Source organism: Notamacropus eugenii, chromosome 2 (assembly GCF_028372415.1).
Source record: "Notamacropus eugenii isolate mMacEug1 chromosome 2, mMacEug1.pri_v2, whole genome shotgun sequence".
NCBI lineage: Eukaryota > Metazoa > Chordata > Mammalia > Diprotodontia > Macropodidae > Notamacropus > Notamacropus eugenii.
In genome coordinates, this window is record NC_092873.1 from 249,323,413 (window position 1) to 249,351,377 (window position 27,965).

Here is a 27,965-nt window from a genome sequence, read left to right on the forward strand (position 1 = left end):
ACCCCTCAGTCATATTCTTTCTTTCGCCAGCCTCTTAATGAATTTGTACTAGTGATAATGTTTTGGGGGGAATGGGGGTATTCTGGGCCTGGGATTTCATCAGTTTAGGTATAATATCTACAAAGGTTGTGTATGGTTTGCCCTTCCTTCTCGAAGAGGACCATGACATCAGGGAGACAATGACATGACTTGCAATGGACTTTGATTTGAGTGAGGCAAGCTGTGCAAAGTCACCAGCCTCACTTTCTCCTCCATCTGGGCCTAGTGGCCAGATATTGATCAGGAGATGACCCAGAATGCCATGGGAGACCTTGGCCCTTTTAAGCTAAGGTCTTTCCAGATTTTCACTTTGAGTGAGGAGAAATAGGCCTCTTTAAGAAGTGAGTCAAGGATGGCCCTTTTAATAAAAACAAAACAAAACAAAAAACCCTCCCCAAGTACAAGTTACTGGTTATTTTTTAGGCCCTCCTGGCTCAGAGTGAATGTAAATAATCACTGTTTCTCTTTTAGCCAGCAACCCTGAGGGTCTTCCCCTCCTACTTTGATCTATAAGGGTATTTTCATTCTAGAAGATCTTAGAGAGAATCCTACTGGGCAGCTAGGTAGTGCAGTGGATAGAGCACCAGTGCAGGAGTCAGGAGGACCTGAGTTCAAATCTCACCTCAGACACTTGACACTCACTAGCTGTGTGACCTTGGGCAAGTCACTTAACCCAGTTGCCTCATCTTGGGTCATCTCTAGTCATCCTAATGAATGGGTCACTGGATTCAGATGGCTCTGGAGGAGAAGTGAGGCTGGTGACCTGCACAGCCCTCCCTCACTCAAAACAAAGTCAAGTGCAAGTCATGTCATTATTTCTCTGATGGCAGGGTCTTCTTTGGCAATGAAGGACAAACACACATACACACACAGAGAATCCTTGCTCTTTTCTTTTCCCCCTTAGACTTCCTTCTAGTCCTTTCCTAGTTATGGGTGCTTTTTATCCAGTGTTTTGGTTTGGTGAGAGTTTCGCTAATCTACTTGTTCAAAGTCATTTAACCCTTTAGGAAAACTAAATTGTGGCATTTATTGTTGATCATTATGCTGTAAATTTTGTGTAAAAAAATCTTTCCAGACACGATAGAAAGGCATGCCTTGCAACAGAAAGTATAAAAAGGCAGTACAACAGGTATGGACATTAAACCATGGATAATCATGTGATGAAGTGAAAAGAACACATATACTTGGATTCAGAGGACATGAATTCAAATCTTTTTTTCCATTTACCATCTGGGTAACCATGAGCAATTCAGTTTACCTTGTTGAAACTCAATTTCCTCATCTATAAAAGGAATTGTATTGGGTATATCTAAAGGCCCTTACAAATCAAAATCTAGGATGACACTAATGCAATACCCAAGTTTGTCATCATGAAGATTTATGGTAACATGAATTTAGTAACACATGTTTCAGTTTTCCAATCTGAAAAATGTACTTGCCCATCCTAAACCCAAAAGGACATAACCAGAAATTTGGGGAAACAACAAATATCTTTGGAGACAAAACTTGAAGTAAGGAGAAGCAAAGAGAAACTGATGACATTCTTCTTGGTTCTCTGTTTGAGGATGAGTGAACCCAGCTCTAGGATATGTCTCATATTCTTCCCTCCTCTTTTCTGTCTCTTATGTTCCCTTTTTGCTTCTCTCCAGAGAGCATCCATTTCCTTGTAGGTATGAAAGAGTCTACCTTCAACCCAATTACTGTAAATATAGAAGGCTCAGACAACCAGATTAAATCAAAGGTGTAGCTAGAGAGGAGCAAAATGCATGGGTCACTGGATGAAAACAGATGACTCCACACAGGAAATAACCTGTGGTTGTTTTAAAAGAACTGGGCACATCCCATGGGGCTATGGATAAACAACAAACCAATTCAGAAGTGTACCTACTATCAATCAGCAAGTCAGTCAAATGGTCACCTCATCAGTGCCAGTAGTACTGATACAGCAGTAGGTGATGGCAGAATGTACATCAAGAGGTGAGAAGTAAATGAAGAATCAATTAGACGCATGAAGAAAAGGCAGGTTCAGAACTCTACAAGAGCACTGACCCTTAGAGATAATCAGAGATCTATATCTAAAAGGAGCTTCATGAAGACACGAAGGAGAAAAGGACTTTCAGTATCCAGGGTTGTAAGTGTTACCCTTTGACCACATGTATTTTCTAAGTCTGACCCCACTCTTCACAGTGACCTCATGTGCACAAGATGAGAGTTTACCCTTGGATTGAGGGAAGTGGGAATATTGACTTAACAACTGTCCTTGCTATACCTGCTTGGTAAAAATTCTTTCTAAAAGGTAATTAAGTCAAGTTAGCAAGCAGTATGGGAACTTGAGAATAAATTTAAAAAAAAACAGCACTTTTGTGTTACCGTTAGAACCTTGAGGAAAATAGTCAGTTTTCCTTCAGGGATCTACCCTGAAATGCAAATAGGAGTTAGGGGATTATCACAGAAGGGGAGTATACTATACCATCTCCATACAGAACCAAATGGGGAAAAGGGAGAAAGAAAAGACCAGAGAGAAACTCCCAAAATTCTCTCATTCCTGCTAAATTATGTAAGTCAGAATGCTGTTCTGGATATCTCTCCTCATGCCGTCATGTCATTTTTCAAGGTTTTTCCAGTTTCTTCTTAATTAAATCAAGTAAATTAAAAATAATTATGTATATACATATATATGTATACATACACACATATAAATATATCTGTATACACACATATATGTTGTCTTTCACATAGGACTATGATTTTATCCCATTTTAGCAACCTAAGTCATAAATGTAAGTAGCTTTAGGATGTTTGCCTCATGTTTCAAAATACATTATCTGCTGCCTGGAAACAGGGTACTTTTGGTTGGCTCAGGATATTGGTAATGGAAAATTATTCTAGGCAACAGTCCTTAATTTGAAGGTAAGGGAACTGTATTTGAATCCCTAGCTCTGCTGCTGATTACTTTTATAACCTTGGGCAAGTTAAATCTTTGCTTTGAGACTCAGTTCTCTGATTCATGAAAATGAGGGGATTGGATCAAGTGGTCTTAAAGGTCCATTTCAGCTCTAACTCCAATGATCTGGTTGTCGCTAGTACAACCCAGTTTAGAACCCAATACCACTGCAGCTGGGTCATTTCACTAAATTCATAAATTTGACATTTATCCCAATATCAAAATATACTTCCCCCAAATAGGCAGCTACCCTGCATAAGTCAATGACTCCATGTATGTCAACAACAATTATCTTTCCAATATTTCCCCATGGAGTATCTCAAAACTTGGGATGCCTTGGAATTTTTCATTTTCTTCTCCTGGGATGTCAATTCTTTGCCTTTTATGACAACTAAATTCACTGAAAGGGGATTGGAAATTATTCCAGCAGCAGCCAACTTCTGAAATTGTCCAAATATACTTTTGCTGCTCATTCTATTTTCCCCCAAGCCAAATGATGTCATTTCCATTTGCCTCTCAATCCTTAAATGCCAAAATTATGCCATCCTATCTTCAAAATTTACCAAAATATAAAATTCAAAATCACAGCTTCTTTTTTAAAAAGAAATGCAAAAAAAGCAATTTCAAAATTTTTTGAAACTAGACCATCAGTCATCAGCTCTCAGCTCACAAAACCTTTGGAATTGTCTCTTACCACTTTGCCTCTATAGGATGGTCTTAATTTTATTCATAATTTCTGTTTCAGTCACTTGTCATCTGCTGCTTCAGGACATACCTGAAATCCTAAGTGGAGGATTTGGCAGCTAGGTAAAAGACACTGATTTTGAAATGTGGCAGTTTGCTTTTTGAATGTATTCATTAGTGATTTTTGACATTAGAACATTTTCCCACTGATTTGGAACCTTGGTAGGTTCTTGCTATGTATTTACTGAAGCTTTTTAGTTCACCTTATAAAAAAAATCTTCATTCCACTTCCCATTCTAATTACAATCCCATTTCCTTAGCAAGTCCTTGAAAAAAGAATTCCCCAAGTCTCTAATCATCTCTCTAGTCATAATCTCCATAATTGTGTCCCTTCCAGTTTCCATCTTGGCACAGCCCAGAGACTGATTTGCTCCATGCGGTTAAAAGCCTTTTATTTTGTGCCAGTCAGGGATTGTTTTCAATGCTGGCTTTTTTGGACCTTGGTGCTACATTCGATGCTATTGATCTCTACAGGCTGCTTTTTTATACCAACTGAGTAATTTTTACTCATTCTTCCCCCTTCTCATTTGATGACCATACTCAGCTCTGCCTGCTAGGCAACACAGCTAAGAGATCCCACCAGGTTGCCCTTTCTTCCCCATTTTCCTTTACCATATTTAGTTGGCCACTTCAGGAATATGACTAATTAAAAGAGATTGTTTTTCTTCTGATGCTAATTTAAAAAAAAAGATTTTTTTTTAATTAAAAAAAAAGAATTCCTTATCCAATAACTACTACATTTTTGGAAATCAAAGAATAACATTAAAATCATGGGCCTGAAGTGCTCCAAACAACTCTAGGAAGTCAATATAGGGCAAGGAAAATGGCCTGGGAATTTGAAACCTGGTTTCTTTCTAGGCATCCTTCTGCTTCTAATTTTGGACACATCTCTTAACTTTACTGAGTCTAGGTTTGCTCATATGAAAAATAAAGAGGTTGGACTATAGTATGCCTAGGGTCCTTTCCAGCTCTGACATTCTGTGGCAAATCACATTATCTTAGATGTGCATAGTACTGTAGAATGATGCACCACTGAAAAGGAGTTTTCATACATATTACCTCAGTTGCTCCAATAAAATGATGCTAAGGCCATAATGCCATATCAGAATGGTAGGAATCATATTATGTTCATTGATTTTTTTCTCTAGTAATCTATTCTAAAGTTGAAAACCCCTCAATATCAGAGAATTCTAACATGTCAGCAAAAAGCCTGAATGGCTTAGACAACTGGCCTTAAAAGTCCATAGCCCTGAGTTCAAGTCCTACCCCTGATATACTGGCTTTCTTTAAGTCCCAACTAAAATTCCACCTTCTACAAGAAGCCTTCCCCAACCCCTCTTAATTCCAGTACCTTCCCTCTGTTAATTATTTCCTCTTTATCCTGTATAAAGCTTGCTTGTATATTTTAAATGTTGTCTCACCCATTAGATTGTAAACTCCTTGAGGGCAAGGGATTGCCTTTTGCCTCTTTTTGTATCCCCAGAGTTTAGCATGTAGAAGGCACTTAATAAATGTTTATTGATCAATTATATGACCTTAGGCAAATCTCTTAACCTCTCAGGGGTGCCAGTAGCTCCCTAAGACTGTATGTTATCACAACTTCACAACCTTGTGAGAAATGTGCTTTCATTATGCTCCTTGTATAAGATGTGAAAACTAAGACTGAGAAAGGTTAAGTGATTTTCCCAGGGTCACACAGAGCTAATTCGTATCTGAGGCAGGATTCTAACTCAGATCTACCTGATTCTAAATCCCAAATTCCACTATGGCATCTTGATTGGGGGAAGGGAGAGTTGAAAGGGGGAAATTTGGGTAACATTGTGTAATGAAGAGGCAGCTGCGATGAACTGAGGCAAGCTCTAATTTGTAGTACTGCATCTTGCTAGACAAACTATGTTGTTCTTACCCAGAGAACTTTGAGGGCAGAGATAGAGTCCCCCATCATCTTCCCACACTTCATTAGTATGGTAGCATCTACCAGAACTTGCTTTTCACTGGCATAGCTAGCAAGCACCTTGGCTCACCTCCATGGAGTATCAAAGTAGGACTTTGCAAGATATTTAAGATAACACACCTGGTATTATCTGGTGAGCTCTTATCCAAGCAATAAGCATGCTTGATCCTTCTTAGCTGTCAAGGCAAGAAGAGATCAGAAGCACTGAGGGTAATCTGCCCATGGACAAATCAGGACTTTAGTAGAGAACTGATAAGAACAGCCAATGTTTACATAGATTTTAAGGGTTAGAAAGGTATTTTAGATTAGAAAGGTGTCATCATTTCATTATCAGCTCCTAGGAGTTATAGAGGAAGTGAAAGAGTTATAGCTGAAGAGAGAAAGCTTCTGGTCATCCCTCCTCTACTATGGTAGTATTTATTCCCTTTCTCTCACAATTTTGCACTTGTGGAAAGAAAATGAATTTGCATGTTAGATTTCTAGAAAAAAAAAGGGTCATGGGAAAGAAGAGATAATTCTAGGAGACATGTCATAGGGGAGGGTAAGGAAGAGCACTTTCCTGGAAACCACTAGCATCAGAAAAAGAAAAAAAAATGGGCCATTTGAGAAGATTAGAAGACAGAGAATGGCCCCACCTTTCATTCCATGAAATAAACTAGATTGGGGCTCCCAAAGGGTTGATCGAAACCACCTTGTTGATGGTGAAGGATTCAGTTTATCTCTATGCCAGTTGTCTTTGCCACACACCCCATCTTTGACTCTAGGGGCCTCCCAACAGGGAGGAAAGAAGCTTCTTCTTTTCTATTCCCCCTCCCCACTCACCCAACAGTTACTACTGGTTGCCCACACTTGCACACCCATAACCATGAGACTCACTGGCAGTCAAGAGAAATCATTCTCAGAATAAAGTTGAGCATCCCTGAAATATGCAGTTACCTGACCAGCCCTCTTGGCTTTTCACTCTAAAACAGTCAATACTAGAGCTTATAAAAGGCTTTCACTACAGAAATAAGTCACTGAATGTTGGTAGTACCAGAAGTACCCAGGAAACTTTAAATTAGAAAACTGAAGATCCCTGGGTATCCAAAGTGAGCTACACAATACTGTTTGGCATTCACTCAGGTGAAGTTTCTGAAGTAATGAGGAGCTTTTTAGTGGACCAAGATCTCTAGCTTTCTGGGATCACCGGGGAATCAGTGGTAAGCCAGATAGTCTATAAGCCCTTTGAGGGCAGTAACAAAGATTTTTGTCTTTACATTTCCAGTGCCAAGCACAATGCCATGTACATATCAGGCACTTAATCAGTGATTGTTGAATGATTAAAAAATTAAGATATCACACTCTAGCACTTTTAAATATCATTAAATTGCTCAAAATGTATATTCAAAATTCATAATGTTTTTAGAAATGAGCACATTTTAATAATGCTATAGATCACCATTCATTACAAGAACTCAAAGCACTTTCATATAGACCACCTTAAGTTTCCCAAATCTCCCAGAACAAGGTTAGGGCAAGAGTCCTTATCTGTTTTATCAATGAAGGAAAGAAGATGCAGAGAGATTAATCAATCTGGCCAAGGTCACACAGTCAAATAGGACAAGAAGGGAATGTGACTTCTGCAACAGCATAAATCCAACTGTATTTGTCTCCCTTGCAGCAGATGTGTTAGGTTTGTTTGCTTTTCCCCCTCAAAAATAAATTCAGGAGGAGGAAGGAAAGGCACCTAGGGAGGGAGAACAATATTCTTTTGCAGATGATCCCATGTCACTGATAAGAAACAGTTGAGCAGCAAAAGTGCTATCCTAGGCTGTCAAGGCTAGTGACTCCCACAGAGATACAGCGATGCTAGTAGGTGCACTCCACTGCTTTGAAAAGCACCTAAAAGAGCATTAATAATCTGTTATTAAACACCCTATGCTAATACTATCACTTTGCATTTTTACAAAGCCTTGCCAAAAGCCAGAACCTTTATCCAACAGAACAGAACAGTTGATCTTAACACCTTTGAACAGATGGAAGAAACACCAAATGGGAGAAGCAGGAATAGAAAAGAAAAATATACCTCTTATGTGCTCACCTTGGCCCAGGAAGGACAATAATGTATAAAGAGGAAGTGTCAAGAGGAAAATTATCATCTTTTCAAAAGTCAATGTACCTTTAATTTCAAAAGTACAACTGAGTGCCATTTTCTAGACAGATGATTCCCAACTTCGTATCTCTTGCTGTTCTTTGGATAGCTTCTGTTATTTCTTTTCCATCTGTTATTTTCATTCATTTCAGCTAGATTTTCCAAATTGGAGGATCTTATTTTGGGAACGGAGGATTCTAGAAATGTAACCCCATTTAAAGAGAACGAAGTTTTATATTAGTAAGGAAAATTAATATGATGGTCAACTGGACTCTTGGGGTCCAGAAATCAACATGCTCTTCACCTTCTGTCTCCAGCAACTCCCCATTTCCTTATACAACACTATGCTTAGCTTACTTGTTGCCACTTCTGTGGAAAGCATTCACTTTCCCTCACCACCTACACCAGGATATTGCAGGTTAGTTGAATAACCCTGGCTTAAGGTCGAAATCTCTGTTCAGGCAAGAAGTAGGAATCAGAGCAGACCTATGAAGATATCTGATTTGAAATCAAGTTGTCCACCCATAAGTGAGAAGATAAAAATGAAAAATAGACAGAAAGGGAGAAAAGGGAAGGAGAAAAGAGGGAGGGATAAGAGGAGAGAACAGGGGTAGAAAGGATGACAAACAAGGAATAGTTATCCAGTAGTAAAGGTGGTGGGCAGGATTCCTGGGAGGAGTCACAGTTCTAAAAATAAAAACGAATGGATATGAAAGGGATGGGGGGTAGAGAGCAAAATTACAATTCACTTGATAATCACATTTTAACCTTTCCTCACAATTCTGAGGTAGGACATAAAAAATATAATGGTCCCCAATTTAAAGCACAAAAAATAGAGATACTCAAGATACCCTTTGTCTCTTTAGGAGTACACATAGGCTCAGGCTCATGCAAAGAGAGTGTCAAGATGACATTTATCCTTCCCTAAGTATGATTTCTTTTCATCCTAGCTCATTGTCTCCAAGGAACAAGAAAACTAAGTACATGGGATGTTACGTGTGGAGGTTCACATTTTCCTTTTGTAAAGATAGGGGCTCTTGTAGGACCTTAAATCCATGAGTCCAAGTTCTTCTTCATTATGCTAAAGGTTCCCCTATCTGTAATGGGTTCTGACAGGATGGGAATTAACCTGGATGATCTTTAACCTTTGAAGAGGAATGCAGTGATAATGATTGCTTTTCTGGTCACCCTTAATACACTTCTAGATTCCTCATTGTACATTGGTATATGGTACAGTGGGAAGGATAGAAAGAGAGAAGTTGGGGAGCACTGACTGGGATCTAGTACTGCCATAACTAGGCACACTACTCTCCCCAAATCACTTAACCTTGCTTTTTTATCTGTCAAAAGCTGCTAAGAATACCTGCCCTACTTACCTCACAGAGTTGTTATGGGGACAAAATGAGAGAGCAGATGTGGATATTCTTTGAACTCTACGTGTCCAGTTGTTAGAGAGGAAAATGAAAGCATTCCTTATTGCATTCCTTTTCATTTTCTCTTCTCTCTGCGTCCTCCCCAATCCCATCTGTCATTCTGGCAATAATGAAGTAATTTATTCTCTGTCTCTCTGTCTCTCTCTCTTTCTCTCTGTCTCTGTCTCTTTCTCTCTCTCTCTCTCTCTCTCTCTCTCTCTCTCTCTCTCTCTCTCTCTCTCTCTCTCTCTCTCTCTCTCCTCTCTGACTCTCATTGTTTCCATGTTTCTCTGCCTCTGTGTCTCTGTCTCTGTAATTCTGCCTCTGTATGTCTCTATGACTCTCTATCTCTTTCTCCCCTCTTCTCTCCCTCCTCTCTTTCTTTCTTTCCTCCCTTTCCTCCCTTCCTCCTGTTATTTTTCTCTCCATATCTCTATATGACTTTGCTTCTGTCTTCTCTCTCATTGTCTCTCTCTCTCTCTTCATGTTCTTGCTTATTCTGTAAAGACAAAGCTTGCTTACTACAGCATTCAAGGTAAGTTTCTAAGAGCAGATTAGCATATAAAATGGAGTCCTCTGATATTAAAGCTATAACTTTGGGCAGGAGTAACAAAATGGAGCCCAAGGAGCAAGTCTGGGTTAAAATGCCACCAGTTAATGACAGGGGTAGAACAAGTGACAAGTGCCAGAGCCTTATTTTGTTACATGTAAGTGTGTGGTATTTGTCATTTTGCCCTGTAGAATGTCCAGACCCTATGACTGTGTAGAATGATTACATTTTGTTTCTGTATCTCTAGGACCCTATTTTCATATAGCAGAGAAGAATGGGATAAAACTCCCTCCAATAGAGAGGGTGAACAGTCTGAGACATATAACCAATGAGGAATTTGAAAAGACAAATAAAAGATGTTGCAGAAATGTATGATGGATCTGTTCACAACTCTATCAATAGTACAGTTTGGAACTATGTCTAAAGGGTTATAAAAGTGCACTGTGAAACAGTGCAAACCCTTTGATCCAGCAATACCATCACTAGGTTCATACTCCAAAGAGGTTTTTAAAAAAAGAGGGAAAGGACCAATTTGTACAAAGATATTTATAGGAGTTCTTTTTGGGGTGGCTAAGAATTGGAAACTGAGAGGATGCCCATTTATTGGGAATGACCAAACAAGTTGTGGTATATGATTGTGATGGAATATTATTGTGTTATAAGAAATGATAAGCGGGGTGGGGGGGTGCAGCCAAGATGGCAGAGTAATAGCATGGACTCTCTAGAGTGCTCTCACCAAGTCCAGCCAAATACCTGTAAAAAATGACTCTAAACAAATTTTGGAGCTGCAGAACCCACAGAATGACAGAGTGAAGCAAATCTCCAGCCCAAGACAGCCTGGAAGGTTGCAGGGAAGGGTTTATTGCACCACCTGGGGAGGGCACAGGCCAGTGTGGGCCACACGGGCATAGACAGGACCTGAGCAGGTCTTGGGGAGATGGAATCTCTCCCACTTGTGGCAGGTTCCAGACGCAGAGGACAAACTGAAAGGTCAGTGGAAAAAGCCTGTGGGACCAGTGTGGGAGAGTGGAGTGGTCAGATCCCAGCCCCAGGGCAGCAGAGGAGGAGGGGCAGAGGAGCCCATAGTAGCCACAGCAGCAGCAGGGGCAGTGGCAGCAATTGTTTCTGAAGCTGTAGGCTCACAGATTATGGGGGGATCAAGCAGCTAATAATGCACCCACCAGAAGCAGAGAACTACCTTGACAAAGAGCTCAAAAATCAAATAACTGGCTGGGGAAATGAGCAAAAACTGGAAAAAGAATCAGAATAGATTGTTACTTGGGTGACAAGGAAGACCAAAGCATGCAAACAGACGAAAACAAAGTCAAAGCTCCTCCATCCAAAACCTCCAAGAAAAATAAGAACTGGCTGTGGAAAAACTCAAAAAGTATTTTGAAAATCAAGTAAGGAAGTAGAGCAAAAATTGGGAAGAGAAATGAGAGTGATGCAAGAAAATCATGAAAAGTGAGTTAACTGCCCAAAACTCAATTTGAGTTAACCCCCAAAATGCTGAAGAACATAACACTTTAAAAAATAGACTAACTCAAATGACAAAAGAGATCCAATAAGTCAATGAGGAGAAGAATGCCCTGAAAAGCAGAACTGGCCAGATGGAAAAGGAGGTCCAAAGGCTCACTGAAGAGAATAATTCCTTAAAGATTACAATGGAGCAGATGGAAACTAATGACTTTGTGAAAAATCAAGAAATTATGAAACAAAACCAAAGGAATGAAAAAGTAGCAGACAATGTGAAATATTTCATTGGAAAAACAACTGACCTGGAAAATAGATCCAGGAGAGACAATATAAAAATTATGGGACTACCTGAAAGCCATGATCAAAAAAAAGAGCCTAGACATGAAATTATTAAGGAAAACTGCTCTGATATTTTAGAACCAGAGGGTAAAATAAATATTGAAAGAATCCACCACTCACCTCCTGAAAGAGACCTGAAAAGAAAAACTACTAGGAATATTGTAGCCAAATTCCAGATTTCCCAGGTCAAGGAGAAAATATTGCAAGCAGCCAGAAAGAAACAATTCAAGAACTGTGGAAATACATTCAAGATAACACAAAATCTAGCAGCTTCTACATTAAGGGATCAGAGGGCTTAGAATATGATATTCCAGATGGCAAAGGAACTAGGATTAAAACCAAGAATCACTTACCCAGCAATACTGAGTATAATACTTCAGGGGAAAAAATGGTAATTCCATGAAATAGAGGACTTTCAAGCATTCTTAATGAAAAGACCAGAGTTGAATAGAAAATTTGACTTTCAAACACAAGAATCAAGAGAAGCATGAAAAAGTAAACAGGAAAGAGAAATCATAAGGGACTTACTAAAGTCGAACTGTTTATATTCCTACAAGGAAAGATAATATTTGTAACTCTTGAGACTTTTCTCAGCATTTGGGTAGTTGAAGGTATTATATACATATAGACAGAAGGCACAGGGTGAGTTGACTGGGAAGGGATGATATCTAAAAAAATAAAATTAAGGAGTGAGAGAGAAATATATTGGGAGAAGAAAGGGAGAAATGGAATGGGGCAAATTATCTCTCGTAAAAGAGGCAAAAAGAGCTTTTTCATTGGGGAGGAAATGGGGGAAGGTAAGAGGGGAAAAGTGAAGCTTACTCTGTTCACATCTGGCTTAAGAAGGGACTAACATGCACATTCAATTTTGTATGAAAATCTATCTTATACTACAGGAAAGTAGGGCAGAAGGGGAGAAGTAGGGTGAGGAGGGGTATGATAGAAGGGAGGGCAAATGGGAGGAGGGGGTAATTAGAAGTAAACACTTTTGGGGAAGGACAAGGTTGAAAGAGAAAATAGAATAAATGGGGAGCAGAATAGGATAGAGGGAAATAAAGTTAGTCTTTCACAACATGACTTTTATGGAAATCTTTTGCTTAACTACACATATATAACCTACATTGAATTGCTTGCCTTCTCAGTGGCAAAAGCTCAAAGGTTTAAAAATGAATGTTAAAAATTGTTTTTACTTGCAACTGGGAAATAAGAAATACAGATAATGAGGCATAGAAAGCTATCTTGCACTAAAACAAAATAGAGGAGATGGGGATAAGTAAAGGGAGGGGTGTGATAGAAGGGAGGGCAGATAGGGGATAGGAGTAATCAAAATGCATAGTGTCTTGGGGTGCGGGGAGGGGAGAGATGGGGAGAAGATTTGGAACTCAAAATCTTGTGGAAATGAATGTTGAAAACTAAAAATAAATAAATTTAAAAAAAAGAATTGATAAGCAGGATGATTTCAGAAAAAACTGGAAAGATTTACATGAACTGATGCAAAGTAAAGTGAGCATGACCAGGAGAACATTGTACATAGTAACAGCAATATTGTACAATGAAGAGCTGTGAATTACTTAGCTATTCTCAGCAATACAATGATCCAAGACAATCCCAAAGGCCTCATGATGAAACATGCTATCTGCCTCCAGACAGAAAAGTTATATTATCTGACTGAAGCATACTATTTTTCATGCTCTTTCATCCTTCCTTCCTTCCTTCCTTCCTTCCTTCCTTCCTTCCTTCCTTCCTTCCTTCCTTCCTTCCTTCCTTCCTTCCTTCCTCAGTCTTGCACAAAATGATGAATATGGAAATGTTTTACATGAATGTATATATAAAACCTTTATGAGATGGTTTAATGAAGAGAGGGAAGATAGAGAGGAAAAGAAAAAACTTTAGAACTCAAAACTTAAAAAAAAAAATCCCAAATGTTAAAATTTGTGTTTACATGTAATTGGGGAAAAAACAAAATATTATTAAAGATAAAAGAAATGTATGATGGATAGAAAAGATGGGCTTCTCCTGTGGAGAGACAAAAAAATGAGAGGTTGACAATGAGAGTGCTCTACTGGTAGCTTCATAATGTCAAAAGAAAATTATAAAGTTTTCCATCATGTTGGATGGAACCCCTGGGTAAAATTGATGAGAAAACATGGACAAGGATCTCACAGAATGGGAAGGCATGGATGTTTTACCATTTGTATCATTGGAAGGATCTGGGATCTGAATCTGGGAAAGCACAAATCCATTTCAGTATTGAGTGTCTGCATGTGAGGGGGGAATTAATAAATTCTTGTTCATTGATTGATTCTTATTACCCCCTCCTTGTGGACCCAGCAACAATTCCCCCTTTAACACTCTGAACATTAGAATTAATTTGTCACTCATTAGTCTTATAGCTAATAATATCTGATTTCTTTTTAGTATTTATAATCCTATATTAATCAATTACAGACTACATAAGAACAGGCTATCCCCAACTCCCATTCCTTTCACCCATGCTCCTCAGCTCTATCCCACCCACATCCCACTCCCATTCTGCCCATCCCTTCCACTGTGTTCCTTGAAACTCTGGTTCTACAGTAAACAAATAACCTTTCATTTCTGTATCATTTTTTTCTCACATAATCCTTTTATCTACTTGCCCACACTGAGAACTGCCCCTCCCCTGAAGATACTGCATCCCTAGATATTCTTTCCAGCACTGGTTGTGCCTTCATTTACACCCCAGGACACAGTACTCCTGAGGGGAAGTGGGAAATCAACCTTCCTTCCCATTGTCACTTCTGGAATCCCCCTTTACCACAATCGTTTAGTAACCTCACTTCCTTTGAGGTTAATTAAAATTTTCCACCCAATCTAGATCATAGTGACTGCTTTGTACTGGCTCTCAGATCATTCTCTTTCCTTTCTCAAGGACTTCTTTGCCAGGCTTGCTGTCTTCCTCTTCTCTCCAACAACTTTGCTTCTACCAGGAGACTTCAACGAATTACTTAATTAAAAGAAAATTGAAATCTTCATTGTTTTTGATGTGCCAAGTACTTAGGATACACAGAGAGACACAGAGAGAGAGAGACAGAGAGAGAAACAGAGACAGAGAGAGACAGAGAAAGAGAGAGACAGAAAGTGATACAGAGAAAGAGACACACACACACAGACAGAGACAGAGAAACAGAGAGAGACACACACAGAGTCAGAGAGATAGAGACAGAGAGACAAAGACAGAGAGACAGAGAATCCCTGCTCTCAAGGAGCTCAAAATCTAATTGGTAAGACAATACTTTATAAAAGAGTTCTGTTTTAGAGCCAAAGGCAAGGTCCATGAGTCTTAGGACTTTATTAATACGTAGGATGACAATGCCTAGTGGGTCTATAGAACACAACTGCAGGATAGATGGTAAGATCTGGCAGTCGTCCAGCTAACTGGAATGCTTATAGATAATAACTCTCAGATCTTCTAAGTAGTATGAACAGCCATGTCTCTTTTCCTTCTTGGTCAGTTGGGAAGGGAAGGGAAAGAACATGAGCATTTATATAGTACCTACTGTGTGCCAGGCACTCTACTAAGCACTTTACAATTATCTCATTTAATCCTCACAACTTTGTGAGATAGGGCTGTCATTATCCTCTTTTTGCAGTTGAGGAAACTGAAACAGAGGTTAAGTGACTTGCTGAGGATCATACAGCTAATGTGTCTGAGGCCAGACTGGAACTCGAGTCCTCTTGATTCCAGGCTCAGCACTCTATTCACTGTACCACTTAGCTACCCATACTGTTTCATCTAACTGACCACTGGCACCTCTCCTGGAATGTAAGGACCCTCTGGACACTGTTGGGGAATGAACAAAGGAATAGCAACATCCACACTATTACTTCATCAAACTTCCCAATCTCCTATTTCCCCATTCTCTTTAAATCCCTGATGGTCACACCCTAGGTGTCACTATTTTCCGCAGGTGTTCTAGTTCTCTCTACATTCCTTTGACTGACTGTAACCAATTATCATTCCTTGGCTTCCTATGCCTCACTTCTCCTAACCTATTCATGGCCCATATCACTACATCTAACATTTCTGATGCTTCCACCCCAGTATTTTCTCCACTCGGACTTCACTTTCCTCCTTCTCCAATCTTGACTCTATGGTTGACCAACTCATCCCCATGTTCTCCTCTGTTCTTGAAATCCTCACTCTGAACCAAGCTGAAGGAAGTCACATAGCCATGTTGACTGGGTATGTTATAGCTTTGTACAAGTTGGGCCCTCACTGCAGCAAAGCAATACTTCTATTTCCCACAATTGATTCCCTATCTCGCTCTTCACATAAACTGTTCTGAATCTTTTCTACTCTCCTTGTTTCCTATACCTCCTCCTTTCCACACCTCTACTTTTCTCAAATCTGATGATTTCACCTTTTATTTTGCTGAGAAATTTGAGGCAACTTGTTGTGAACCTTCATCTTTATTTTTTATCTCAAAACCCTTTGAGTTCATTCCCTCACTTTTTCAGCCTTTACCGTAGGCTTTGACTACAAGGGAACTACATTCCTCACTTATGCCAATCTCTCTATGTGTGCTGTTGACTCGAACCTCTCCCATTTTTTTTCTGGCAGATTGTAACCTCAATAATCCCCACTCTTCAATTTCTCTCTCTCTCTCTCTCTCTCTCTTTCTCTCTCTCTCTCTCTCTTTCTCTCTCTCTCTCTCTCTCCCCCCTCTTACCTTCAAACATGCCCGAGATTCCCCCCATTATCATTAAAAAAGGCCACCTTCACTAAACTTGATAATCCCCTCAACTGTCATCCTATATTTCTTCTTCCTTTCTCAGCCAAACTCCCAGGAAAAGCTATTCATACTCCCTGTTTCAACTTCCACTACTGTAATTTACTCCCTAATCCATGCAATTTGGATTCTGACCAGACCATTGAATAGAAATTAGTCTCACAAAAGCTACCAAGGATTTCTTCACTGTCAAATAGGATGGTCTTTCCTCAGTCTTCATACTTCATGACCTATCTTCTGGATTTAACACATTTAACCCTCTTCTATTCCTAGATGCTCTCTCCTCTCTGGCTTTCCTTGACACCATTTTCTATTGGATGATCTTTCTACCAATCTAATCACTCTTTTCAGTCTCCGTTGTTGGATCATCTTACATTGTACTTCCAAAGGCCCCCTATGCTGAGCCCTCTTCTCTCGGTGACCTTATCAGCCCCCATCAGTATAATTGTCATCTCTGTGCATATGACTCATACATCTCTATATCCAACCCCATTGTGTCTTTCCTGTGCTTCAATCTGGCATCACCAATTGCTTATTGCATATTTCAAACTGGATGTTCCAGAGCCATATTAAACTCAACATGTCCAAAACAGAATTCATTATCTTTTTCCCAAAACTGTCCCTTCTCCCATACTTTCCTAATTCTGTCAGAGGCACCATCATTCTTCCAGTCTTCCAGGTTCATAACCTCTGTGTGATTCTTAACTCTCATCCTTCCTTACCCATCATATCCAATCAGTTGCTAATCCTTGCTCTTTCTATCTTTACATTTCTTGCATCTTCCCTTTCTGCCTATAGCAAGGGATAGTGATGTCAATGTGAGTACATAGAAGGGGACATATATAGGAAATATTATGAGAATAAATCTGAACTGACCTTCTGACACAACCTAACATTTGATATTTTCAATAAATACTTTCCATCTACTTTTCCTCATAAGCACAGAATGTTCAAAAAGAATTCTTATTATTGGAAATTTTATTATTTGGATTCTATATGTGTGAATTCACTGCATATAAATTCCTTTGATCACTTTTCAGTTCACTGTGTGTTTTTTAAAGTAGGAGAAGAGGTGAAAGGGAAAAAAATAAATCCTTATTAACCAAAAAAAGTAAAATTTCATTTAAAAGGAGAAAATAAAGTGAAAGGGAAAGAAGAGAGGAGGAGACACTGTTGTACCCTTACAGCTGCTGAGGGAATCTTTTATTGGCTCACTTATTTAAGATTGGGTACAGGCAGCAGAGGATTACAAACTGTAGATACATCATTTAATAGGGTTATTAAATGGTATGGCAGTGGCCCTGAGTTTCTACAAGCTATATAAGCTCTGTCAAGTTCTCCCAAGCTGAAAAGTCTTCCAGAGCAAATCCAGTGACAGACTATGTCTGTTGTCTGAAGGTCAGCCTAGCCAAGCACAGAGAAGTTTGTCACCAGAAGACTGACTGCATGATGATGAAATTGGGGTGCCATGACAACCTGTGAGATGAACAAAAGGTGCAGAATGGACATCAATCTGGTGACAGCGTTGGAGTGGCAAGAAAGGGGAAAGAAGAAACAGACTGATAAGGATTTCATAGTTCTTCAACCATCTCTAAACATTAATTTAACCGTTGGTTCTCTTAATGTGTGATCTTTATGTACAATAATGTGCAAATGACCAATGAATTGACATACTACCAGAAGAAATGTAGCAAATCCGCATTGATATTCTCACTAAATGAAGCTAGAAGACATAAAAATGTTGCAGCTAAATGGAAGGATGGATCGCAGGTTCTCCCCAGAGAGGAGGAAAAGAAGAACTTGGCAGCGCTGGTTTCATTCAGAGATAACATGATTTTTATGAGACACCTGGTCATCTCATGTTCATGGTGAACAGAAACAGAACACCATGAAGCTAACTTCAGTTTATGCAGGACATCTATTCAAGAGATGAATAGAGAATTTTTTTTAAAAACTTTTTTATTTAAAAAATTCTTTTAAAAACTTGACAAGCTCTTTCAAAGTAACTCAACCAACTTTAATGCCAAAGTAGGCATAAGGGTGCTTGGAGAAACCTTTACTGGAAAACATAGTTCTTGAACAAAAAATTGTAGAAGGCAAAGGTTTTTGTGATCTTGATCAAGTCACTTCAGAGACTATTTAGAAGCCTCTTCCTTGTAGAATATAAATTTTTCATATTTATAAGATCCAGAGCTAGGAGGGACATTAAAGATTATCTAGTTCATACTTTTTGAAAAGATTTGGAAGGCAAAGAGAAAGAGAGAGACAGAGAAAAAGAGTAAAGACAGAGACAGGAGACAGAGCTGTAGAAACAGAAAGGGATATAACAACAGAGAGAGGGAGAGAGAGAAGGAGGGGGGGGAGAGAGAGAGAGGGAGGGAGGGAGAGGGAGAGAGACAGACAGAGACAGACAGAGAGAGACAGAGAAACAGAGACAGAGAGACAGACAGAGAGAGAAGCTGGTTATGTCTTAGTAGTATGAGAAAGGTTTATTTCATTGTTTAAATCTGGTCCTGCATAACTAGGAAGTTGTACCACTGCTACCTGTTCCTTAAAGACCCTTAACTAAGAACCTAGAAATAGAAACCCAGTCAGATGCAAAAATTGAAAAAACAAAGTTTTCTCACAGTTATACTTCTCAAGAAACTCATATGTCTTATCTGAAAACTGTCCCCATACTGGTCAATTAGTTATTATTTCTTTGTTCCTTTAATTGAATACAGACACTTGAGGAAGAGTTGGACACTTCTTTTTTTTCTGATTTCAGAGAATTGCACCTATTTTCTCTCTCTCTCTCCCAACTGGGAAAGCCCCTAATCTTCCCTCCAATTAGAAGCCAGATGACCTAATCTTGTATCCTGGTTTATATCTTGTTAATTATTTTCTTTTAATCCATCTCCCACTACAGTCAGAGTCCAGTGCCAAACTGAGGAGGCCTGGTCTCTATTCATCATGCAATTGCATGCATTGTTTAATAATTTATATGCCTGGAAGGTTAAGACTTGGTTTCCTCAGTCATTTCAATGAATTCACTTGATGAGATGATTGATATAGGACCTTTTTCAGGATCAGTTTTCTGTGTGCAGTCTATTGGTTAGAGCAAAGATCAAAGTAGATGTCAAACTGTTTTTTAAATGAATGGCAGAAGACATGGAGTACAATTGTAGCATTTCTAACCTGATCTGTCTAAATATCTGGAAAAGAGAAATGGACAAAATTATCACAACCACCACTTTTTCTTAGAAGAGCTTAAATGATGCAAAAAAATCACCCCAAGGAGAATGCTAAAAGAGGTTAGGATTGACTTATCCAATAACAAGTATAATGATCTTGTCGATCATGAGGCAGCATGGTATAGTAGTCTGTCTGCTGAACCCAGAAAGACCAGGGTTCAAAACCTGTCCATTATCTTAATCAGTTGTGTGACCTTGGGAAAGTTATCTAACTTCTCTGGGTCATCCACAAAATATTAAGGTTGTAATACATGGTCCCTATGGTACCTTCCAGTCCTAAATCTATGATTCTATTGCATGGTAGACAAGGATAGCATCTACTTAGAGTGCAAAATATTTTCAAAATATTATTCAGATGACTGATGAGAAAAATTGTAGGCAATATTGTCTTAAAAATAAAAGTAGCTGATAGCAAAATAAGCATACAGAAACACTGATGTGAGACCCAACTAAGTCACATTATCCTGAGATAATTTCTACAAGAAAGCCAAAAGAAGACAACAAACAGATGTGATCCTTTAATCTTTCCATAGGGAAGTATAGTTTGACATCTACTTTGATCTTTGCTCTAACCAGTAGACTGCAACAGTTATGGAACCACTGAATTTCCACTCTTCTATATTAGTAGTCAACAAACTATCTGAGAAAATGACAATGACGTATATGAAGATGATATCAAGAAAATTGACTAGACTTGATCGAAGACACATAGAAGAAATACAAGCTGAAGTCAAACCAACTTTGAAGGCTCTCAGGAATTTATTTTCAATACATCTAAAATCAAAGAGGATTCCAAAAGAAGAAAAAGGGAGTAGATAATGTAGTGGGAAGAGCATTGGTCTTAGAGTAAGGAGAGATCTGAATTTGAATCCCACCTCTGACACATGCTAGTTACAAGATGAGAAGCAAAACAATTAAATTCTCTGAGGTTCAATTTCTTCACCTAGAAAATGGGGATAATTCTATTTATTTTATCTAACTGACAAGGTCATTAGAAGGAATAAATGATGCAATGAATAGCGAGTGTTTTATAAAACTTAACATGATATACATGGAAGCTATCATCATCATTCATCATGCTATTTTTTAAGGCAACTGAGAACTCATCATCAACCAATAGCTCATATACTTACCTTCTCATATTCACAAAATATTTATGAGAAAGTTCCAAGGACATATCAAGGCTATCCTTGAAAAAAACATGAAAATGGAATCAGAAGGATTCCATAAAGGAGTTTCTGTAGTAAATCACATTGTTACAGTAAGACAACTGAAGGAGAGGTACAAATAGTTACCATTATATTGTATCTATTGTGTGTGGGCTTTTTAATGGACTCAATGAAAGAAAACTGATTTTGTAAGACTATGCTCAGACCAGGTACATAAAGATGTAAATAGATCTTTGATCTCATCAATTTGGATATTAGATATTACCTCCAAAGGTGCTGATCACATCCTCTCCATGACTCCCATCCTATATGACTCTTATGTCTGTCCTACCTTAAATTCATCCCTGACAGTATGCCAATATACTGGGTACCTTCCTTGATTTCTCTTAATTGCAAGGATATCAGTGGAACACTTCCCATTCATCCTTGCCCCTACTTGTGCTCTTACTTGCTCATCTCCTATTCCTATCGGATATTTCCTTGATAATGTTCTTCTTTGAAATTTCTCGTTGGCTATATTTTTCAGTACACTATTATCTATCATATACTTCCTCATTATCGTCTCTGTGATACTTATTTTCAATTCTTCGGAGACTGTTGTGGTCCATGCCTCACACCATTACAGCAACAACAGTAGAATATTGATATTAAAAAGTTAGATCTTTGTTTCTGGGAGAAGTTTGGAGCCTTTAAAGGAACTTTCCTACTTTTGAAGGTAATCCAGCTGTCTCATTGTGGATCCAACTCTTCCATTGTGCTGCCTGTTTTAGGTACGTATACTTATGAACGGCCAAGTTTTAGAACTTGTCCTTCCAGCTGCATGTCATAATCTGAACAACTGACATTTTTCATCTACTTGTTTTTTCTTCTATAGATGGTTAGGTTGAACTCTTTGGTGTTCATATGGATCTCTTCCAGGAGGCTCTGAAATGTTACATAGCTTGATGAAATCAGCATAATGTAATTTGCAAACAGGTGCATCACCATCCACAAAAATCATTCAATTTACTGTGTGGGCTTGATTTACTCCATCACAATAGAAATATCTTTGGCAAGAATAGATTTCCCTCTTTTATACCTCACCTGATGTTTGTGATCAGAAAACTGTTTAATAAGGTTATCTATGTTGCATTTTTCAAGGAATCTTGAATAATTTTGATGTGTGAACAGAAGATGCTTTTCATAAGAAAGCCTTTAAGATGGCATTTTGCTTTACTGAATCATAATCTTTTTCAAGATGAACAATAAGTACAGGAGGATTTTTTTATATGGTCTCCATTTTTCAGTCAATTGTGAAATATTAAAGATGTTAACTACTACAGATTACTACTTATGAAAGTCTGCCTGTTCCCTACTAATGCCTTCATTAAAAACACTCTCATTGCAAGTATAACCAAGTTTCATAATGTTGTTCTATAGATGGGAATGTAGGTATATAAATTGATAGTTGTTGGGGTTGGGAATAATGATAATGATTTGTGATTATCTCCTTGCAAGTGCTTCAGATGCCCAATGAGCTGAGCTCAAAATTGAATGAGGAGAAAATTTGCCTGAATTAGATCTGGAAAACTATACAGTATATGCAGAGATCATAAGATGCCCACTGATACAAAAAACTCATTTGCTTAACACAAATACTCTCCCAGTGGTGGCACACAGCTGTGAATCAATGGAAATCATGCTCTTGGAAGAATAGATATAGACAGTAACTCAAAGGATAATGTAAAGACATATAAGTGAGATAGAGCATGTTAACAGTAATGATTTTCCTGAGACAGTGGCATCAAAGACATCATTAAGAACCTGTGTGATCAGAAAGAAGGATCATGTAGTGAGGATGAATGACCATCAATATATAACCTGGATGTTATATTGGAATTTAGACTTTTAGAATAATTCATGGCCATGTGTAGTATGCTGTGTGGCTCATCTATAGATCTGTATACTGAGCTTATATATCTGTGTAAATATATAAGTACTTTTATTTTTTATTTATATATATATAAATTTTTCTATTTTTATTTTCTATATTTCCATATTTTCTATATTTCCATATTTTCTATATTTCTATATTTTATTTATATATATAAATTTTTCTATTTTTATTTTCAGTTCCAAATTCTCTTCCTCCTCCAACCCTTCCCCCACCCACTGAAAGGCAAAACGTGATACTTGTTATGCAAATGAAGCTACATGAAACATATTTCCACATTAGTCATGTTGTGAGGGAAAAAAATGAGAAAAGTAAAGAAATGGAAAAAAAATATAGTTCCTTCTGCCCTCAGAGTTCATCATTTCTCTGGAGGTGGATAGCAATTATCATAGGAGTTCTTTGGAAATGTTGTGGATCATTGTACTAATTAGAGAAGCTAAGTCTTACAGTTATCTACGATATTGTTATTACCGTATACGATGTTTTCTTAGTTCCACTCACTTCACTTTGCATCAATTCATGTAGGTCTTCCCAGCTTTTTCAGATCCATCCCCTTAATCATTTCTTATAACACAGTAGTATTGCAACACAACTTGTTCAGGCATTCCTCAATTGATGGGCAAACCCTCAGTTTCCAAAAACAACTGCTATACATATTTTTATACATCTGGGTCCTTTCCCTTGATCTCTTTGGAGTATAGAACCAGCAGCAGCATTGCTGGGTCAAAGGATATGCACAGTTTCATAACCCTTTGGGTATAGTTCTAAGTTGTTCTCCAGAAAGTTTGAATCAGATAACAGCTCTACCAAAAGTGCATTATTATCCCTATTTTTCCACATCCCTTCAAGCATTTGACATTTTCCTTTTCTATCACATTAGCAATCTGATTGGTGGGAGGTAGTACCTTAGAGTTGTTTTAATTTTAATTTTTCTAATTATTAATGATTTGAAGCACTTTTCGTATGACTATTAATTTCTGCTTCTGAAATCTTCATATTTATAGCCTTTGACCATTCATTTATGGGGGAATAGCTCTTATTTTTATAAATTTGACTCCGTTTCCTATATATTTCAGAAATGAGACCTTTATTAGAGAAATGATGTAAATTCCCCCACTCTCATGTTCCTACTTTCCTTCTATTTTTGACCACATTGGTTTTATTTATGCAAAATCTTTTTAATTCAATGGAACTAAAATTATTCATTTTACCTTCTATGATCCTCTCTTTTTCTTGCTTGGCCATGAATACTTCCCTTGTTCATAGATCTGACAGGTGTTTTTTGCCATGTTCCCCAAATTTGTTTATGATATGATCTTTTGTTTATAAATCATGGACCTATTTTGAGCTTATCTTGGTATGTGATGCTAAATGTTGATTTATGCCTAGTTTTTGACAGACTGCTTTCCAATTTTCCCAGCAGTTTTTGTCAAACAGTGAGTTCTTACCTCAACAGCTAGAATCATTGGGTTTATCAAACACTCAGTTACTGTGGTCATATACTTTTGTATAGTGTGTTCCTAATCTATTCAGTAGATCATACCTAAGTACTAATAAAGAACACATATGAGAGATTAAATCACCAGGATCAGCCTTTAGCAAAATTGAGAGGTAAACAAAGCCTGTATCCAACATTCTCATCAAAACTTCTCTTTTCATACCACCCAAACCCAGTGCTCAATAACCAGGATCAATAAGTAAAAAAGACCCAGAGAGAAGAGCAGCTGGCAAAGGCAGTAGAGTCAATTTGAGAAACTCATAATATGGTCCAAAAAAGAAACTAGTGGGAGAGAAGTTTCAGGTCCTAAGATCCAAGATTTAAGTTGCTAAATAAAGGAGATGATTGAATTTATTCTACTTATTTGATTTTTGAGTCCAGAAGCCTCACTACCTCCTTAATTAATCTCCACAGAGTTTATGGGTCAGTGAACAAAAATCCTAGTTGGGACTTTCATGAAGTCAATCATTGAGAAAGATCTCACATCATTTGCCTTTCTTCTCTGTTTTGAGAGATGTCTTTTTATTCACTAACTCTTAGATACAAGTTGGACTTACTAGTGGTAAAAACTCAAATTGCAAAATTCCTACTGGTAATAAGTCATGACTGGAATTGCAAGAAATGTACTTTGCTTACTAACTGTATATATATTTTAAAATTGAATTCTTGATTTTTTTTCCCTTTTTTTCAGGTAGAGATTTTTCATTTGTCTTCAAAACAAATTTTTTGGTAGGTACATACATAGTATGCTTTCATGTATCTACATATTTCCTCTTGAGATATTAGAATCCTTCTTAACTCCATATAATTTTAGAAAGCTCTATATTCATAACTATTTTATAAATATTTATAATTATATTGCTCTGTGTTGTTGTTATTGTATGTTCTAGTTTGTCCTTTGTTTTTGAAAAGGACCAGGGACATCATGGATTGATGTCTTTACTGGCACATAAATTTGGATATAAGTGAGGCAGAGAAGTACAAAGTAATCAGCCTTACTCTCTCTTCCAGAGTCATCAAAGTTCAGTAGCAACGCAAAAGTCAAGATGACCAGAGATGGCCCAGGCTGCAGTAGATAACACTAGCATCTTTGATGTGTAATCAAGCTCTAAGCACTCCACAGACCCTGCTCTAGCCACCTTCATGGCCGTTGGAATAAATGATTCTTATCCATTATCAATTGTTCTTATCCATTCCATCAGGAGAAGTCTTCACATTCTTGGGGTAAACATCTCCCTCCCTCAACTCACTGATGGATTTCAGGCCCATCAGCTATCCTCAATCTAGTTTAGCCCATCTGCCAAGATGATTTCCTACGGTGTGACCACTGCACATGCGACAGCTTCTTGGAGTCACAAGTGAGAGCTGGGTGGCCAGCTGGAAACTAAAGGTGGATGAGCAGCCCTGAAAAGGGCTTAGCAAGACCTCTCACCAGAGGTGCCAGTCTTCCCTGAATACTCCCCATACTCCTTGTATAATAGTTGCTAATCTATATAATGTATGTCCTCAGCTACTTAGCCGTCTCTGTTCCATAGGAGCTGGCAGATAGCTTTAGTGAAATGACATCATCTTTATTCCTCCTTTTCCACACCTGCAAATTTTTTGATATTTGTTCTCTGTGTACTGACTCTACTATTTTATTATTCTAATGGACAACTCTCTATAGTCATAAAATCATATATTGGAGCAGCTAGAAAATGGTGCAGTGGATGGAGCATCAAGCCTAGAAATAGGAAGACTTGAGCTCAAATCCAACTTCAAATAATTACTCCTTCTGTGACCTGGAGCAATTTAATGAATCTCTGTTTGCTCAGTTTCCTCATTTGTAAAGTGGAAATCATCATTGTACCTACCTCCCAGGTTTGGTGTGAGGATCAATTGTAAGGTGCCTAGCACAGTGCCTCAAACATAGTAAGGACCACATACATGTTAATTATTGCTATTATTATTTAAATATTTGTACCAGAAAAAAAAGCCAAGATGTCACTAGGCCAGCACTTTTTTTTTAACATGTGAAAAAAATAGTTTCCACAAAAAAGAAAGTGACTAGCTCAAGGACACTTCGTGAGTTAGTGAGGATGACAGTTGTTATGACTTCTAGGCTAATGCACTTCCTGCCAACACCATCACAACTTTTTTCCCCAAGGGAAAATAACCATTCTATCTAGTCAGTTAATTTATTGATTGAACATGTCTGACTCTCCCATAAGGCCCAAATTTCTTTCTGTGGATCAAGCATTTGAATAGTCATAATACAATGATAGTAAGTTAGTAGTTTCCAGATGACTTCCAAGTAAAGAAATTTCCACACTCGACTGCTCCTGTCACTCAAAAACAAAGTGGGAATCAGAAGATTTCTATGTTATCAATAAAAGAGAGATAGTCACATATTCTGATTTCCCAACACAGCTAGAAATGTACTGATTAAATCCTGTATTTTATCCTCCTCTTCATCATGATAACAATTTACAATAACTCACATTTATAATATTTTTAAGTTTATAAAACCTCATGTGTTGTATAAATGCCACCGAGTCAGAAAGATGCACGTTTGAGTTGTTTTTCTAATATTCATTGGGGGTTCATACTAAGTCACCAACAGGACCATAGATTTAGAGCCAGAAGAGATCTTAGAGGTCATCAATATGCCTTTTCCCAAGACCTTTTGTAATAATAAGCTGGAATAAAAGATGCTGTCTACGGCTATGGAAAATGATTTTTTTTCCCTAAAGCAGACCAGAAAAAATAAAAAACAATATCTTTGAGTGATGAATTATAGAAGTGGAATTCAGAGGAATTGTTTTATATATTATATATGTATGCATATGTATATATGTATATGAACACACACACACACATAATAGTTGCACCTAAAGAGGAATCCTCCTCTGTCTGTTACAGGTAGTTATGCAATGTCTGCTTGAAGACCTTTATTGAGAGGGAATACACTTCCTTCCCAGGTCATTCATTAGACCTTTAAAAGCGCCTAATCACCAGTTCCTTACGTGCAATCTAACTCTGACTCTCTACTTCTTTCATCCATTGCTTCTAGTGCTATGCTCCAGGGCCAGGAAAACAAAACAAAACAAAACAAAAAGCTTTTAATTCCTCTTCCCATGATAACTCTTCAAATACAATCTTTTCCTTACTAGACGGAACATTCCAAGTTCCTTCAACCTATCTTTGTGTGAGTTTAACTCCAGGTCTGCCATGTGTTGCCCACCTTTGACTCAAGAGCATCATGTATCCAAGCAACAAAGTCACACAGCTGAGAGATGTAGAAATAAGAAACAATATCAAGGGCAAGGAATGAAAGAGAGAAAGAGACAGACAGAGAGGGAGAGAGAGAGGGAGAGAGAGACACAGACAGACAGACAGACAGACAGAGACAGAGACAGAGGGAGAGAGAGGGAGAGGGAGAGAGAGAGAGACAGAGAGAGAGGGAGAGAGAGAGAGGGAGAGAGAGTCAGAGAGAGAGGAGAGAGAGAGAGAGAGAGAGAGAGTCAGAACTTTCCTCAGACAAGAAGACTGTGCTAACAATTCACATTGACAGTACTAGCTAATCAATACCTACTTACTGAGTGACAGTGTGGCACCCCACACTCTGCCTTTCCCCTAATGTATGAAGCAGCCAGTGTGGACTGAAAGAAGAAATGTGCAAATGGGAATACATGCCCTAGATAAGGAGACTGAGACAAGTGACAGTTCCTGGAAATGGCTACAGAGACTCTCAAGGTTAGAGAGATGCCAGGGCAGAATGGCAGCAGGCTC

The 27,965-nt window shown here is 38.2% G+C and overlaps 1 long non-coding RNA gene across 1 annotated transcript; it reads left to right on the forward strand.

Annotated features, from left to right (window-relative positions):
* Window positions 1–1,908: 1,908 nt before the first annotated feature.
* Window positions 1,909–25,370, forward strand: LOC140523859 (uncharacterized). Its single transcript, XR_011973493.1, has 3 exons — window positions 1,909–2,170; window positions 24,886–24,923; window positions 25,206–25,370. It is a non-coding gene; the product is annotated as an uncharacterized lncRNA (long non-coding RNA).
* Window positions 25,371–27,965: the final 2,595 nt, after the last annotated feature.